The sequence below is a fragment of the Xenopus laevis genome, chromosome 6S (genome assembly GCF_017654675.1).
Source record: "Xenopus laevis strain J_2021 chromosome 6S, Xenopus_laevis_v10.1, whole genome shotgun sequence".
NCBI classification, from domain to species: domain Eukaryota; kingdom Metazoa; phylum Chordata; class Amphibia; order Anura; family Pipidae; genus Xenopus; species Xenopus laevis.
Window position 1 is genome coordinate 122,192,158 of NC_054382.1, and position 17,766 is coordinate 122,209,923.

At 35.0% G+C, this 17,766-nt stretch overlaps 1 protein-coding gene across 5 annotated transcripts in view; it reads right to left on the minus strand.

Moving 5' to 3' along the window:
• trps1.S (transcriptional repressor GATA binding 1 S homeolog) overlaps nucleotides 1-15,493 on the minus strand; it is a 167,846-nt gene extending 152,353 nt beyond the window's left edge. Inside the window, exons 1-2 of one of the 5 annotated variants that reach the window (XM_018268645.2) lie at nucleotides 14,994-15,489; nucleotides 2,468-2,542 (exon numbers count right to left, since the gene is read on the minus strand). The gene's annotated coding sequence lies outside the window, so the exon portion shown is untranslated. 5 annotated transcript variants of the gene reach the window in all.
• Nucleotides 15,494-17,766: the final 2,273 nt, after the last annotated feature.

Below are 17,766 nucleotides of genomic sequence, written 5' to 3' on the forward strand. Positions count from 1 at the left end.
GTCCTTTAAGCCGTTTCCTTTATGTTAATATCAATGGTCAACTTTCCTTTTAAACTGCCGAGACAGTACATTTTTTCTATGTAGACTGTGCTTTATGGAAAAAAAACTGTATGTTTACATTGCATTTTTGAAATATTTGTGATCCAACAGCCAAAATTAAACACAGCTAGAATAAATTAATTTATAGCCCTACTTTTATGGCCTTTATTGTGCAGTGATTTATGATTTTTTATTATTGCTTGAAGATTGTATATAACAATTTACATTTTATTTCAATGGTGTTTAAACAGTAAAATCTCCCTTTATAGCTCCCCAGAGTATTGACTGCATTTTAATTGGAGAGAAAAAAAAAAGACTGCTCACAACAGAATCTACACTTGAGTAAAAAAATGTGGGTAGGGGGAAGAAGGAAACTGGTTGCTGCTATTCATTCCATCGTGATTCTCCAATGTTTAACCCATTTAAAATGATTGGTGGTATCACAATAATAAACTGTATCCCTAGCACACCAGTACTATACACAAATATCAAAGCACATGTTAAAGAAGCACAATATGTGTATTTGATCCAAGTCCATGGTGTAAATATAGAGAAGAAAGTAAAAATGGAAAAGAAGGATCAACATTTGGCTAATTTTAAGGTACAGCCATCAACGTCATGTAAACTCTGTGACTGGACAAACTTGGTGACTCTACTTTCAAAGTTTTCTGTGGTTCTGACTATATAACCTCTTATTTTGTCAATATGATTGTGGTGCACTGATCTATTTCTATGTACTATAGATAGAAAGCAGCTACATCATGAACTGGAGGCAAGTTCAATCCTAAACAGGGCACCATCAGTAAGGACTTGTATGTTCTCTCCATGTTTCTTTCAGATACTCTACTTTACCCCAGGCTCTAAAAACATAAAGCAAGGTTAATTGACTCCCGATAATAGTGACCATGGGTTGTGTGAAAACACTGTGTAAAATTTAACCAAATCAGCAGGGTTCAGTGCCTCCACCAAACACAAGTTCTTTGTTTTTAATTTATGGGGAACACCCTATACTACTGAAAGTTGTAGATCATCAAACACTTGGGGGTTATTTATCAAAATCTGAAGTTTTCTCACTACTTTCTGAAAACCACTCTGGCCAAATCCCCTCTTTCTATTGATCAATACATTTTCATGAAAATCTCTTGTGCATGAAAAGACTCTTAGAACATTGTGAAAAAATCTGATTTGTATGATATTTTCAGATGTTTCACCTGAAAACCACTAAATTGATAATTTCCCGAAAACCACTAAATCTTCGAATTATTGTACGAAACCTAGCGCAGATCAGCATATTTTAAAAATGTCAACGGGACATCTGCCATTGACTTGATCATGGTCACGGCAGGTCTGAGTTGGAGCACTTTTTTTATTTGGACTTTTTACACAATCGAGGTTTCAATAAATCACAAAAATATATATATATTTTTTTTAATTTTTTTTTCCTCTTTTAAAGTCTGACCAGAAAAAAACGGAGTTTAATAAAGAAAAATCCACTAAATATGAATGTCCTGCTTTATATAAATAATGGACTCAAGACAATAACATTTCTATCGACCTGGGCCATTGCACAAATAATGATGGCTGAGCGATAGGACAGATTGAAAGAAAGCATACTTTCATGAAGAGCACATATCAGAACAAGTGATATTTTGCTTTAAGGGAAAACAGATTAAAAAAATAAACATTGGCTTATGCATTTCATACAAGTCAAAGAACAATTAATCAGGTAAAATTGAGAGCAAAATCTCAGGCCAACTAATTAAAAGCACAAAAACATATGCAGCTTATTCTGTCATCCCCTCTCAGAAATACTAGATATTAATCTCAAATAGTAACTCACGGCTGGGCTGGCACGGAATCACTATTTCATTTATGCAACCTGTTTTTCTTATATAAGGAAGTGCAATTATGCCCGTTGTCTTGACGTTAAAGCAAAACAAATGGAAATGCTCATATAAACATTGTACATGACTTTCCAACTCATCCAGAACAACAAAGTCAAGAGCTGCGGATACCAGAAAATGTTTTTAGGATTTTTTTTATGCTATTTTTTTTCCTCTGACAAAAAGGAAATCCTTCAACGGGCTATTCCGACTCTTGTAGGCACAGAAGGATTAGGGATTTAGCATGGGAATACACAGGAAAATAGTTATAGGAATCAGACTAAACTAATCCACAGTGGTTTCTGAATAAATGTCTTAACATCATTTTTAACAAATTATGACAAATGGAATTTTAATATCCATATGTATTCATACATGAATATGGTTCTGTTTTTTCATCTCAAATCAATAAAAAAAAACAAAAAAAAAATACTTGCTTGGGCCAAGCTGGTCTATTATGTTTATATGCATGTATAAATGGTAGGGGCAACTTTTAAGGTGCAAAGAACTCCCCAACACAATTTTTTTTAAATTGTAGCACTTACCCTTGTGTCGAAGCTTTGCCTTTGTTTAACCAACGTTGTATCTCATTTTGTAAAGGGCAGAGTATAGTGTCAGTGCTACATAAGAATAAAGAATAATAAATTATCACACACAAAAAAGGACTTTTAGAATATTTAAAGAATAATATAAGAAAAATATTTGGGGGGGGGGGGGTTGGGGGTTCAACCGTTAAGCTATTCATGTATAAATCTCCACTGTGCAACATGTGGTAGTAATTATATAATATTTAGGTATAAACCAAGAATTCGAAACTTTCAGGATCACTCAAATACGTCAACACCTGTTTAAGTAGTTCAGCATTTGTTGCTTGTACTATACATGTATACACACAAAAATATATTTATTTTAGCTAAGACAAAACACCCAAAGCTTTTCTCTATACCATACCCATCAGAACATATTTTAAAGTTACCCATTAAAACTAAATAAATGGAGTGCTGGCATATGGCTGCTGCATGTTCCCATTGTATATGTCTCTACATATCTACAGTATATGTATCTATCGAAGACAGATAAAGCAGAACAGAGGTTTACCATGTGGGCTAAATGCTACCAGTTAAGAAGAGAAAGCTTCCCTGCTGGGGCAGCCTTAAGGTAATTGGAGCCTACTGCCAAATAATCTCAGAATTTGATTTTAGAATAGTCTTTAGATTCTTAAAACGATATTTTTTTGAACAATTCTTAGTAGCATAAAAAAAAAAATGTAAGTACACATTCATGTGCCATAAGAAATGTTAACAATAATGGGTATATTGTGACAGCAATAACTGCAAACATACTGTGCTATAAAAAAAATCAGCATCAATTAAATTAACTTAACAGCAACATTTTATCTGACTTGTAAAACCTCGATTGCAGAAGGCAATAAAAGTGATGCTTTCAATTGGTTTTATGAAACATAAAATGGTTCTGATTTGATTTAATTTGAGGGGAATTTTAATGATAAGTTCCTGTTTTTCAATTAAAAAAAAGGCAAACACAAGCAAAAGAAAATAATTACAGATATGGGATCTGTTATCCAGAATGCTTGGGACTTTATATTTCAGGGTACAGAAGTTTTGTAATTTGGAGCAACATATCTTAAAGCTACTTAAAAACTGTACTATTACATAAAAACTTTTCTATGAGTACAAGGTACAGTTTTATCATTACAAATAGTGATGGACGAATTTGGGGCGTTTCGCTTCATCGAAAAATTTGCAAATTTCCCACAAAATTGCGAAAAATTTACAAAAAAGCAGTTTTTGGTGAATTTTCGTGGCGGTTTTGTGAATTTATTCGCCGGCGGCCAATCGTGGGAATTCGCGGCAAATTCACGCCTGGCGAATAAATTTGCCCATCACTAATTACAAAAGATTGCTAATCAATAATGAAGAATTGCTTGCCTAATTTGTAATGGAAATACAGAGCTAATTGGATAATTGGTTTCAAGATAAGAGGTCTCATATATGCGATTTTTAAAATCTGGTTGTGTTAGACATCTGTTCCTATAGTTAAACAAAAACACACTGTTTTTCAGCACTACAGTGGGTAAAGGTGTATCCCAACCTCTACAGTGAAGCATTGACAACAAATGGTCTCTAAAGGAATCATTATAGGGTTAAAATATGTGTTCCTTGGAAAATACTAATATTCACCAATGTAAAAAGAGAAATACTGTAAAATAAAATGAGGCTATAGTAAGGAAAATAAATAACCCACATCAAGCCACAACATGATAAATCATACACCAAAACACCCATTGCATCTAGCAACTTGCTGGTTTAGTAGCAGGGTCAACAACTTCATGCTTTAAATTAGGGATACATTTTAACACCCCAAACACCTTCCCCAAATAGTATTTACAGTTCTGGTATTCAGAGTTCAGAAGTCTAACATCTTGAGGATTTAGATCGGATACCCCTGCTTATTCTAAATCTTCTTCATCAGTATGTATGTTTATGCAATTGTCCCAGCTGCCGATTTCTCAATCCCTGAAATCTGCATGACAATGTCATGGAATTTATAAATAAAAACCAGCAAAGGCAATCATCATAAATCTGCAATGCATTACTAAGTCCCAATGAAACCCAAATAACACGTTTTATAGAGTTATGTTGTTCATATGTTGTTTCTTTGCTCAGTAATCAGATTTACACATAACATGCAATCTATGCATTAGGACCTCCCAAAAAAACTCCATTTAGACATTTTTACATATTTTAGGAAAAATTATTGTATGTAACTCGCATAAAAAAAAGTAAAGTGATAACCGTCTGGTTAGTAGTCTGTAGATTATACAATTGGAACACAAACTTTACCTTATAAACCTTTACTACTTTCAGAAGAGTCTAACATATTCAAAAATTCCAAAGACCATAGCATAAATACAGTGAGGGGGGAAGCAATTTATAAAAAATAACATGATGCAAAAGGTATGAAACTAAATGAATGTATAACTTCTCATTCCTTCAAGCTCTCTTTCATCCAAAAAAGTGAATATATAATTAAAACTAACAATAATCTGGAATATTCACTTGGATAAAAACAGCTTCTGTCATTAAAATACACATAAATTAAGAAACCAATTTATCAAGGGTTGAATTTTTGTGGTTTTAGAGGTTTTTGAAACCACAAACTCACTCTCTAAAATCATAAATGCCATGAAAGTTATTAAAAGATCTGAATATAAAAAGTATGAATGAAAAAATAACTGCTGGGCAATGTGCTAAAAAAATTCGGAAACCTCTTAAAAATTACTAGTGATAAATAAAAAATCAGAAAACCTCCAAAATGTCAAAATTGATTAAAAATTGGCCAATACAATCAGCACAGCTCCCGTTGACTTCTATAAGACCTTTGGCGATGTTTTTCTTGGTTTTTATAATTAAAAAAAATCTTGAGTTTTAAAGAACTACAGAAAAAGCACAAATTTTTTAGAGAATTGCGAAATAAGTTTTATATTGATTGAGATCACACAGGATATTTGAGCAACTTAAAAGGTCACCAATTGATCAACTGAGATTATTCTACTAATTGCTAAATCTAGGGTCTGCTTTTATCATTATGAAGCAATCCGTTTGTAGCAAAATTTCCCAATCCACATCCTATTGCCAAAGAGTATATATTATACAACATTCAATCTTGTGCACTTAAGAAATACACACCTGTGTTAATATTTGTAACAGCGAGTTAAATATGGAATCATTTAGCAGTTGAAGATATTCACAGAAATTGAGGAATATGTACAAAATTATGATCTCAATTTCTCCATGTTTTTCTTAGTGCCACTTGCATTTTTTTAAATTCCTAGCAGTCACTTTGCCTCCAAATTGGCCCAGTCTATGGATAGATTCACTCATATTGTACACACACGTCAACACACACATATTACTATTAAACCATTAATTATAAATAAAATCTTTTTTTATGGTCCCATACTAATTCACCCAATTAAAAAAAAAGCTATAACTCAAATCAAAGTTGTAGAAGAATGAAAATAAATGTATAAAATGTAGGGGAATTTTAGCAGTAATTGAAGCTTATGTTATGTCTCCAGGATAATGCTATATCTCAAGCTCAGAATGAAGGCTTCAAATACCCACATGAAACATGCCTCTGCTCTTTTAAATCGTTTACCATTTTGGGTCTTGTGCATGAAGATCATGAATGATTTAAACACACCACAACCATAGGGCCAGTTTAAAAATATGCAGATATTTACACTGTTAGATCATTCTCAGTTTTAGAAGGGAGCCATTGCCAACTGCCAAAAAAAGTACACAAATCAAAATATGTTACCTTTGTTCAAACAATCCTCCCTATTCATTATATAACAGAAACTGTCAGACATAATCTCTTCCATAAATGAAGGAATTTTTTTTTCTTGCAAATGGTTTAGGGAAACCCTAGCAAATAATATGAACACCGACATAACAGGCGTACGCTTGACATGTATAAAGATGTCAATCTGGATAGTATAAATAATATGATAAACGCTGCTAATCTGGTTCGGACCCAAGCTATGAGCAATTTTAATAGCAATTTAGGAGACTAGAAAAAAAAATACACTAGTGACTTGTCCTGGTAGAATATATAATTATAGGAACAAATTTGTCATGAGGCACGGAGGCAGAAATATTTGTAACTGGGAGGAAATTCTTGATTGTGGGCATATAAAAAAATATAATAAATACAAATGATGTATTTACACAGTCTAAGCTGTGTCATAGTTGGGAAAACAAGTAGGCATGTATCAGCTTAGCATATTTTCACAAGAGTGATAATAAGGCAATTGTTAAGTCTCCCATAAAATGATACAGAGACACAACCCAAAACAGATGCAGCCTGTAAATGCAGCATACACCTTTCCTATTGGAACCATAAATGACGTGGAATTTTTGGAGCCTGTTGGGTTGGTTTTCTGTTAATAGGAACATCCTAGCAACAGATAAGTAAAAACATAGAAAAATAAATCAGACTAATGGAATAATAGCACATAATGAGGATTTGGTCTTTTACTGCTTCCAAATTCTTTTGAGTCCTGGAGTTTTGTTTATAGTGGTTTCATTCAATCAACACTGAAGGAAGGTTATACTGCACCAAGGCGCTTGCTGCAAGCAGCACGTTTGCTAGCCAGACCTGGGCTATTTGATGGAACCCTCCTCCCTAGCGATAAGCTTTGTTCTTGGAGAAGAATTCATACATTAAAGAGAGCAAGTATGAACTCTGTCATAGGGAGGGATAGCAGGAGAAGTGAAGCACTACTGAATTATAGTCTATACTTAGGGTGGAGCTCCAATCTCAATGGGTGGAGTGCCTAACCTGAAGGAATAAAAATTTGGCACAGGCCTATGTTATTTGGAAAGGTTCCCCTGTTCCAAAATGATGGTGATTCCACATCGACGTCAGTTTGTCTGGTGTCTGCTACCTTACGAGGGCTTGCACCCAGGAAGTTTTAGCTTAATCCTCAGTGTGTTTGATTTTCCAAGTCGCTGCATGTGGGCATACTGAAGGGATAAGAGCTGGGTGCACCTTTAGCATCACCAACACTAAGAATATATAATAACATGGGGAAAAAAAGTTTTATATCTCTGATGACACATTACTCAGGCATCTTTTAGCACAAGTAAGGGCACATTAATAAAGGTGGGTACAAAGTGGCGAGGAAATAATGTTTTTGTACGGTATTGGCGTAAATCATGGCACATTCAATATGCCACATAGGAAGTCAATTAAAAATGCACAAGTATAGTAAACCTTTCTGGTAGTAAAGATAATCAAATGAGTTAGGATGCACAAGTTTATACTCAATTTTACCAACTACACTGGTTTCTACACTTTACTAGACTTTCTTCCAGTTAACTCAATGAACTTCATCAGATCCATTCATGCAGTGATTTTACACTAGAATGTACTGCTTTGTCCAAATGATGCAGATTTTGTGGCCCTTTTTTGACATATCGCTTTGCAACTTTATCTATATGCAATATGGTGCCCATTAACTTTCCAGTTGCTCCCTGCCAAAAGGGAGCAATGGGACTGAGAGATTCCATTTAGCAACATATGCATTTAGCCTTATGTTAAACAGTGAGATTTACTGTTCACTATGGGGGTAAATAACCCGCCTACAGAATATAAGAAAAGCAATAGCTAGCCTACAGCATCTACTAATCTCTCCAATTGACACAAGCCATACCTGTAACAAAAATATTTGTTGGCTATAAAAAGTTTTCAAGAAATTCTTAATATACATCCAGAAACAGAAAACACATTGATGGGGGGGTAAACCTTTATCAAATGAGAAGACACTATGAAATATCAACTTCTTAAAACAGTTTTTGCCCAGTACACAGTATCTCCCACACAGTTTCAGTTTCTTAGACTTTTATCAGCATTAGTTCCCCAAAACTCCACCCGCTACACCAATTATTGTAATACCCCTAACAGTTAAGCTTTACATATAATTCACACCAAGTTCTACACCAATCCTACCTTCTAGCCTCTGGCTATACAATGCAGACTAGATTCCCATATTACAAACAGCAACATCATTGCCATGTGTTTTTAATTTTATATTTTAATTGAAAACATATAACCCTCCACATGTTGCTGAGATACAACTCCCAGCAGCCTCTGACAACCAAATGCCTGTGAATTTATGATTGCTTGCATCTACTTCAAGTTATTTATACTGTAAGTGCCCTGTATGTTCTGGCACTTAAAGTAAAGTTATATTTACTTTTATTTGAAAGCACTGCTCTGCATATATGTTTTTTAAAAAAAAAAAAAAAAATTCTACAAGCAGCTATTTGTATAATGGTGTGTGTAATGCTCACACAAACCCGGAAGTCCTATTGTAAGGTTGTTGTGTACACAGTTAAAGCCGGTAAGTGTATAAATCACCTCTTGTCTTGGAATTTTCTGAAAACATTTCTTATTGTCTGTGTAGGAGTGTACACACATATATATATATATATATATATATATATATATATATATATATATATATATATATATATATATATATCTATATAATATTATTATAAAGTACCTTCATACCGTGTGCACTTGGTTAAGCTTATTTGTAAAAAGTAACAATGTTTAAAATATATATTGGGTTTCAAGAAAAAACATTTCCTTCTGGCTGTAGGACAACTACCTTCCTTAACAACCAACGTTGTCTCTTTAAAAACAGTTTGAGCCATAATAAAATAAGGTTTACATCAATGTTTCTCAATCTTCCCAAACTTTTGGATATGCAAGCATAGAATAAAAGTTTATTTAATAATTTGCTAAACTGATCTGGTACGGAGTTATCTCCTTCTTCATCAGCTGGAAATTAAACTTTGATTTACCCCTGTGCTATAGGCAGGCCTAAACAATTATGTTTTCTCTTTATGGGAAACAAAAACAAGGGCAGAGAAAATCATATCACAATATTTCTAGCAAATTTGTTGTTACTGAATCATAATCTAAGCCCTATTTAAGGTAATTACGATCAAATGTGATTCTAAAACGAGTATGAAATAATGTTCCTTTAAAACTAATAGGCCGTAAGAGATTATATTGATAAACAAATAGGAGACATTTATTGGCTAAGAAGATATAGACTGGTGGCTGGAACTCATTCTGACTTGTAAATAGAGCTTGAAAACTGTTAAAGCCACTTTAGTCACAAAATGCTGCGGGAATCAAAAAAGAGCAACTACAGAATTCCGTAGCTGGAAAACATTTCAACCAAAGATTACAAAATAAGATTAAAACTGAAATGACTGATAACTTTATTCCATGCTCCAAAATTTAATTTGTATTTTTTATTAAAAGAGAAAAAAAAAATTAGAAAGTTAAAAAGCCAACAATTACCGAAAGCCTGAAATTGGCAATACATCACTGAACTTAAAAGGAAACATTCAGTGGATTGAGTCGGCATGGAAAAGCTTACTAATAAAGTTTCATGCTTAGTAAAACAGTCTGAAGTTACCATCTACTTTATCAAGAATTATTTGTATATACTCATGTGCGTACCAAAGATATACAGTATAGCTGTATTAAAGCTTTCATTAATGAATGGGCAGAAAATGAATATTCAGTTATATAAAAACAATATAAATGTTCAGAGCCAGCTAGACCATTAGAGAAGCTCGGTTGAGAGTTGTCACATGTAAATTATCACCAACAGGGCCAAGGACAATAAAAATTGGGTATATTTCAAAAAAGGTCTACACTTGCCATCCCCACCTCCTAAAAAAGGATCTTTGTAAATCAAGTATGGCCCCAAATGTTGTTTAAATATCTACATTTCATTAAAATTCAAAGGTTTTAGACCCCACAAACTGGACAACCCTTATTCAATCCAATGTAATTTTTACACACTGTAATAAAACTCAATTTGTTCTCAATGAAAAGCATATTTGGGTAAGCATCTTTTGGGAGGCTGTGGTATCCAATCAAAACTTTTTTAATCTACCCCCCAAAAAAATCAGAAGCCACCAGCAAAATTAAAACCTGCCACCAATATTCCGCAGCTGGATTTCACCTGGTTTTTGCAAAAAAAAAAAAAAGTTTGAAATTCTTTCAAAATTGTGTTTGAATAACGATTTGAATATAGTAGAAAGCCATTTAGAGTTAAAAGAGAATGCATGCAGTGTGCTAGCAACATTGGAAATCTGAGCTGCAAATTATATCTGCTTACATTGGTTTTGGTCTTAAGCTTCTGCAACAGGCCGAGAAGAACTTCTACAGCCAAATGTGTTTGACAGGGAGAACCTGCTATAGACAGTGTTTAAGTTTCTGTATAAAGCCAGGTGCTTTGCCAGAAATACACCAAACTCAATCGCAGTTGGTGCACCTGCCCCTTTGGGCACAAGGAAACTTTGGAAATGCACGCAAGCGTCAGGACTGCGTATTATTTATCTTTTTGTTCTTGATGGAAACTATCAACATGAAATTCATGTTAATTCAAGTCAGATTTATAGATTGCATGATCAATCAGTAGCTTTGTCTTTCAACGTGATGCAGTCTTCGTACGCAAGTGAAAAAAAGAAAGACAATTGTAATTTTATTTTCTCTACTGAAAAACATTGTCTGTAAATTCTAACCCACAGGCAAAATGAAGTTCACGTCAATGGTGCACAGTAACTACAGCTCACACAACTCTACTCTACGCTCAGCGTCTGTGCAATTTTAGGTCTTTTCATGAACGTCGTTTGTAAACCTTAAAATTAAAAAAGCATTACGTCCCACATATAAAGCAAAAATAAAAAAGATATTAAAACAAAACAGCAATCCTTAATGCCTTAAAATCTCTAAAATTAAATAAGATCATCAAACACAAAGATATTAAAAAACCTTTAAGATAGTGTCACTAAGGAAGCCATGCCTGTGCAAAATTCTCAATTCTTAACTCTAAACTAAAGCGTTAAATACATGAAACTTTGTTTCAATGTCTCATAAAAGTGTAAATTCTCATGTTGTTGCTGATTTACATAGTTACATTATATATATATATATATATATATATATATATATATATATATATATATATATATATATATATATATATATATATATATATATATATATATATATTTTAACCAGTCAACTTTGTTAAAACCATCTTATCTTAAAAATGGCTTACACAGAATTTCATCGCCAAATGCCCTAACACAACAGCAGACTCTCTAGGTGGTCAGAATTTATGGTTAAGTTCTGATAACTTTGGAGTAAAAATATAATAATAATTTGGGAAGCCAAATAGACAGACAGACTAAAGTTCTCTAAGCAGTAGATGAGTACAAACATTGAACTATGTCAGTAAAGGAAAAAAGATCCTTTAACCCTTTTTTATTATTATTATCCAAGGGCACGGCTATTCTGCTCCATCCAAACCAAAGAGTTAAAAAAGTACCAGGCTGGAAAACAACTCTAGACAGGAGCCCCCACAGGGTTGCGACACAGCACCATATGGAAAATGTACTGTGTTTTTATGTTAAAGTATCTGTCTAGTGTTATGAACTCCAAATTTGACTTGCGAGGTGTAATATTTGGGACAGAAACGTCTGCGTTTATAGTTGTCTATGCCTGCCAAAAAACGAATCCAGGCTACCACAATAGTTGTCCTGTGGAAACTAAATTAAGCAAAGGCAAACAGAGATTGGAAACTTGTCAGTTGATTGAATGAATGGGTTCATTTACACTCAGTTCAGAATACCTTAATCAGAGTACATCCCTGCTCAGGAACCTGTGTTTTTGCTGGTAATTTATAGTTATCTGATTGAGGGACAGCCGCAGTCGCCCTGCAAAGTTGGACAGTTTAGCCTTTCCAGTCACATGCACAAACTTTTTTTTGCATTTTTTCACAAACTCATAGGAAGTCAAATTTAGAATCAGAATTTTGCAGAACTGAAATTAAACAGCAGCCAGAGACCTTTAGCTTCTCTGAGATGGCATTTATTATTAACCCTTTGGGTGCAGCTACGGCCTAGTTAAGCAGTCCAGCCTAAGCACACAGGCCAATTTAGAGAGTGCCCCTAAAATGAATGAAATGTGCGCGTGAACAGAGCTGAATGCAAAAATTTAAGTCAGTGTTTGTATTAGCCACGTCAAAAAGAAGAGGGGGGGGGAGATTCAACCACTGGAAAATAAATCAAAATGGTGAGTATCATTTCCAGACAGTCCTGTCAGCATCAGAGGTTACAGGAAATAGTTCATACAAGCTGTGTGTGTTTATCCCTCGACCAACTGAATTCAACCGTGTGTGTGTGTGTGAGCGCCTGTGTGTACCATGTATAATATCTATTTTCAATTTGTTCAATTCTGCACACCCACGTTTACAGAAAAAGTTACAAATGCTAAAGTTTAAGCGCCCGCATGGTGCTTAAAACATCCCTCTTTCAACACTCAAATCGTAATTCTCATTCACAAAAAAAAAAAAAGAAAGAAAACTAATGTAATTAAAATAAACTGCTTTCTTTTTATTCCCTCTAGAATGAGATCTCTGGCCAAATTTTGTGCTGTTTTAAGTTTTTGTCTAAAACCAACAGGAAAGTAATCTGATACCAACTAAATCCAAAGATCTTTAATTGCTAGGCTTTTTTTTTTTCTTTAAAAGTCAAAACAAAACTGACATAGTGATGAAGAGCCTCCTTTTTTTTTAGCTTCCTTGCACTCTGGATGGAAGTAAAGCCTGCCTGTGATTTACATGTATTTATCATCTTCATTCAGATCCCCCAAGGAATGTCTCCCTTTGCTCTTTCTTTCTGAATCCTTGACCCCAAATCTTTTGACAGATATAATTTTTTTAAAATGTCTATCTTTCCAGGTTAAGCCTGGTACAATTATAAGATGTCTTTCAAATATTCGCTAAAAATTTTCCAAAGTCAAACTTTTTAGCTTTTCAAAACATTTTTAAATGGACAACCCAAGTTACACCAAGGCCTAAACTTTTGTATTTCCCCCATCCCTATGAATAACACACCTCGCCAGATAAGGGGACACAAATAAATCACAGAGGGAATCAGGACTCTCTTTCTGCAAGGCTGCTAATTCAGATCTCCTTTCAATGTCCCTCTTTTATCAGCAACATAGGGAGAATCTAATGAATACAACTGATTAAGGAAGAAGAGTAATGACTCATTTCACATTGTTTGTGCTTCACCCATGCTGCAAACCATTCCTAAACCACAAAAATACAGATATTACTGATAATAATATAAAAAAAGTTAGCATTTAAAAAAAATAAAGACTAGACTTATAATAAACAGAGAACATCTCATTCATCTATAAAAAAAAGTCAACAGAATTGTAAAACTGCTTCACAAATTTGGACAAAAATAAGAATTTATAAATAAACTCAGATCAGGAGCCCTATCGTCACTAGGCCCCCCACAAATAATCCACATAGAAAGAAAGTCACAAAAAGTTTGTTTTTTTCCAACTTACTAATACTCATCATTGCCCCTGGAACACAGCACTTCTCATGTTCAACACAAATCTGCAGCAGTGAGACTTTATGTAATTGTGGTTTTCAGATTTTAGTCACAGAAAAAAAAAATGAGAACACACAAAAATAGAAGAAAGAGAAAAAAATCCCATCCATTATCTCATGTTTTCACATGTCCTGCAGTGAAGGGCTCCTTTAAGTCACAATGAAAATGACCTGGAAGTTCATTTAGTGGAGCAAAAAGAAACAAACAACAACAAAAAGAGAACAACACACAAAAGCCTTGTTTCTTTCTCTTTTTTCCCCTCTTCTGAGTCTGAACTTGACCCTCCTCGAGCAGACAGTGGCTACTGCAGCCTAAGCCAGGACTACTGCAGATTGGAGGAGCCAATTTTCACTTCTCATGCTTTTTGACCCACCATGCAAAGAAAAAAAAAAAAGGCCCCACTGCACGTGAAATCTGAGAACATGCATTTACCCTCCTCTCTCTCACCCTGGTGCAGAAAAATAAAGAAAAAGTCGCTTGTTTGGGTTCAGCTCTCCCACATTTTACAGTCACTCATTTTCACAACACATGCACTAATATTTACGTCTTGCCATAAAGTAAGGGGAACAGAGGATAAGATGGAGGGGGTCGCAGGAAAAGTCCAACCTGTGGGACTTAAACTGTTGCTGATCTACAACTCCATCATCAGACATGTTATAGTTGTCAGTGACTGCTGGGAATTGTAGTCACAACAATACATACGAAAGGGTCCAGGAATAGATTATGGGGAATGTAGGGGGCGTGCGGAAGGAAGGAAGGAAAGAATAGGATAGGAAAGGGTAGATTTAGGAGATTAGAGAGAAGATAAGGCAAAAACTAGGGGGGATGTTGGGGTTGGTAAGAGAGTGGGAGCACAGTGAGTTTGGGGAGAAAGTAAAGAAGGCAAGAGTAAGGACAGGAGAGGAACAGAGTGAGAAGAGATGGGGGATACAAAAGACAAGTAGGGGGGTTGGTGTGTGGGGGGGAGATTAAAGAGGGAGCTGCTACTGGTGTGAACTGATCTATCTGTTGGATCTGTCTGTCTCCCCCCTCCCCTTACCTGTTGATTGATCTGCAATAACCTTAGCAGCAGCAGCAGCAGTCTGGAAGATGGTGGAACTGTGGCGTGAGCCATGAACCGTTTCCTTGTTGTTTGCCGAGTTGATCTTTGATTATTTTTGTGTTTGAAGGGGGGGGGGGGAGAAGAAAAGGCTTCCTGTTCCCCCCCAAGTGTGTAGGGCTGAGAGCAGAGACCCAGACAGGAACAAGGAGAGGGGTGTTGTTAAAGGGGTGGAGGGAGAGAGAGAGAGAGAAAAGAAAATCTGGATGCTGTGGCTCTAAACAGGAGATTCTGTGGCTCTGGAGGAATCACACAAAGATTGCAGCGAGATGAGTTCTTTATCAGAAATGTTATCGCTTGTCAGGACCTCAGTCTCCCAGCATTACGTCAGTTTCAAGACACCAACACTATTAATATCAAAGGAGCCTTAAGCAGAGGAAGGCACCACCCCCGACTGCACAGTCTTAAAGGAACAGCAGCCTCCCCAGCCAGGCACACAAGCACAGCCAGCGAGAGGGGAGGGAGAGACAGAGAGAAAGGAGGGGGGGAGGTGGAGAGAGACTAAACTATCCCAACCCCCTTTAGCTCCAGCTGAATTACAAGTTGCATTGTGTGCTGCAGGGGCACAGGTTGCTGGGAGAACCCTGCAAAGTTTGTAAATAAAACAATTCAATGTAACAAAACAATATAAAAAGAATAAAAAAAAATTGTTGACACCGTGTAAGGGAAATATGGGAATTTTACTCTTTTTTTTTTCTTCTTCTCTGGATCTTATGTTTATTATTGAGCCACCAATTTAAACTAAATTCTGCACCAGTTTTTTTTTTTTTTTTAACATTAACAACATTAAATGAATGGATTTGAACGCGTAAACTGTGTCTTACCAAGTACAGCAGCTAAGAGGTTAAATGAGTGATTCTGTACTGAACCACACTGTTACTTATTAAAAAAAAAAAAGTACTTACAAGATTCATAGATGTTTCCTTTTCTGCCAGTCAAGCAGCTCACCCCCCCCCTGCCCTCAGTTGCTCTTATATGTGCCCAGTAACTAAGAGGTTAAAGCAGTGATTCTGAATCAAAACACGTTACTTATTAAAAAAGTAACTTCATGAGATACAATGTAACATAAATGTCTCCTTTTGTGCCAGTCAAGCAGCTCACCTCCCAGCTGCTCTTATCTGCACCCAGCAGCTAAGAGGTTAAAGCAGTAATTCTGAACTAAAATATGTTGCGTTACTTTTTTTAAAAAGTAACTTCATGACATACAGAGTAACACAAAAATGTCCTTTTCTGCCAGTGAAGCTGCTCACCCCCCTAGCAGTTCTCATTTCTGCACAGCAGCTAAGGGGTTAAGGGAATGATGCTGCAGATATAATAAACAGCTTTACCAACCTTCTTTTTTTTTTGCTTCCCAGCTCTTAATGATGTGCTCTATAGATCACTGAAAATTACTTTTTTGGTTGATGAATAAAAGTTGCCAAGTTTACTTTGTACTGTGCAGTCAATGAGCTGGTGAGAAATCTGGACGAGTAACACGTGTCAATGGGGCTTTAACCCCTTAGCTGCTAACCCCCTCCTCCTCTGTAAAGCAGCTCAGGGGGCTCAGACAGGAACAATAGCTGTTTAACAGTCTTTTCTCCCTGCGAGACAAAAGCAGTCACTGTTTTTACTATGTTTTGCTTCAGAACAAACCTTGTCCAGTTCACTTTTTTTACTGCGCTGGCAAAAGTTGCATTGGGTGCATTGAAGTCAGGAAACAGTAAAAGCACATTGGTATGAATAGAAAGTATGCAGACACAACAGGGCATTTTAATGCAACAAAAAAATCCCTCTGTCTGTGGGATAAAGGACAACACGTTGCATATTTCTGCCATGTAATTGTAAGTCTGAAAGGTATTCGCCTGCAGAGGTATTTTGACGTAAATGAATATTTACCTTGCTAAATTCTTTTGTTGAACAGGGAGGCTCCTTTAAAAAAAAGTGTTTTGTCAATTGACAAAAAAAAAATTAATTTTTTCAGTTGTTTGTGTTTTCACTATGAAGTCATTTATTTAAATATATTTATTTATATGTATAGAAACGTATGTGAAAGGCACATATAGCAATAGTCCGATATGTTAATGACATTTTTTTTAAAAATAAACATTTAAAACTTTTTTTTTTAATTTTTTTTTAATTTATATATTTTTTTTTTTTTATACATTTTGTCTTGGAAGAGACAACATTATAAAACCGCTTAATCACAGCCTGAAATTCACTTGTTTTTATGGGTTGCTACATTATATACAGAACTGCAATAGGCAATCTCTGTGCATTTGTAAAGTTCAAATGAAATGATATTATTCGAGCTTTCATTATATCAGTGGGACTTCTTATACCTTTTAAATCCCTAATAATGTTTTTTTTGTCCCTTCTTTCCTAGTTTAAGAGAATGCGTTATAGGTTCGGAAATTTTAAATGACCACAAAAATATTTACAAGGTTTTTTTTTTGTTATTGACAAGCTTTAACACTTTAAAACTTCTAGGGCACATCAAAAATGCTAATTTCCAGTAATTCTGCAGAAGACTGGTAACAGGCAGATTTTAGAAATTAAAGCATGAAACATCTAAAAAAAAGTCATGGTAAATTTTATGTTTTTTTCTATCATTTCAGTAGGCTGTGATAAATTATTGAATTTCAGATGTGCGGAAATTATAAGATTATTAAATAGAAATATTTGATCGGTTTTCTAATCCTCATCATTTTTTTTGCCCATAAAAATGTACAGTATC